The following is a 1688-nucleotide window of genomic DNA, read 5'->3' on the forward strand; positions in this document are numbered from 1 at the left end:
ACTAAACCGCCTTAAATCTAAAACTGCAGCAAAGTCAGAAGCTTACAAACAGGGTATAGCTTAAATATCTCTAGCATCACACATCTTTATTCATTGTTATTTAAACTCTAGAATATTAGATTGATCCATACCAAAGACACCAAAATAGAAGGGTTAATTTTATAACTGCTGTCATACATACACAAAAACAAGTTTTATGGATGTAGTAGATAGCCACGGCTAGGACTTGCTTATAGCTACCACTACCTTAGATCTATGAAGCTGACCTCGCTAGCTTTGAAACTTAATCATATAATTAACACTTTGTACCACAGGTTCTAGCTTGAATTGTAAAGTTATGTGTATTTTTTTTTGTGTCACCATGTTTAGCTAATTAATTCGAGCTTGTTTTCATCATTGGCCAATCCAACCTTCAAACTCACGGTTCTATTTTCCCTCCTTTCTGGATTTTTGAGAGCAAAGGTGAGACGAGCCATTGATATGTTCAGCTAATCTGAGCGAGACGAACAAACACAAATTGGACAATCAAGGCCCAGTGAGTGAATGTAAAAAAAAATCAGTATTTATTTCTTTTACAACAACTATCTCTATAGACTATGAGCATATTTATATATCTGAATATTTAATGTCAGTTTCAACAAACTGAGATATTCAATCAATAAGTCTAAAATTAAAAAAACAAAAAACATTTACTTAATGTAAAATGCAATACAATTTCAGAAAGAATTAATTTTGTCTCCAAAATGAAACTTTTCAGTAAGGAATCTACTATAAAAATATTTTGTAACATAGATTCAGCTGGTCAGACTCACATGCACTTAAATTTGCTATTGGATATTTTTCATGGCATTTGTGAGGTTATTTCTCCCACTTATTCAATTATTCAATTTGGGTGACAACATCAAAAGTTAAATCTTTATAGAAATAATTTTATAGCTCTTCTTAAAAGTGTACCAATTAAGTTTGACGGTCGCTCTATGTGTGATACTGTTTATACTGTACTCTTTCTACTGCGTTCTGAATATAAACCCTGAACAGCAGAGAGCAGTAGCAACGCATGGGAATGTTGATCTCTGAGAGCTCCTCCTCCTTAAAAATCTACAAAATATGATTTCCCACCAGTTTGTCTCCCATAATACCTCCGCATGCCTGTGTTTTAAAGAAAAAATTATCTGAGCAAGGTTTTTTTTTTCAGTTAAAATAATGTTTGAGACATTGATCCCCTCACTGATTTTTTTGTCTTTTTTTGCAGGTAAATAAGCAAATATTGGAAAGAAATCTGTAAATCTTCAGTATTCAGATTTCCTGTCTAGTTTCAGTCCTCCTTTTCTGTTTTATAGACACTATGGCGTCACCACCTGTAATCCAGCAGGCCCCTGCCTTCATTCAGGTGAAATCTGGAGAAGTGGCACGTCTCGTCTGTTACCATGGGGATAACAGCTATCCCTACATGCTCTGGTACCAGTCAAATGTCGGAGGCCAAAAGACCATGGACCTGATTGGACTGCTTTATAACCAAAATCCAAACCCTGAGAAGGCCTTTGAAAGCCGTTTTAACTTGACCGGTAATTCAAAAGGCAAAGCCTGGCTGGTCATCTCTGATACCAAACCAGCAGACACAGCACAGTATTTCTGTGCAGCTAGTCAACACAGTGCTTTAATTCCTGTGGCTGCTGCACAAAAACACT

The sequence above is a fragment of the Cyprinodon variegatus genome, unplaced genomic scaffold (genome assembly GCF_000732505.1).
Source record: "Cyprinodon variegatus isolate N-32 unplaced genomic scaffold, C_variegatus-1.0 Scaffold869, whole genome shotgun sequence".
Taxonomy (NCBI): domain Eukaryota; kingdom Metazoa; phylum Chordata; class Actinopteri; order Cyprinodontiformes; family Cyprinodontidae; genus Cyprinodon; species Cyprinodon variegatus.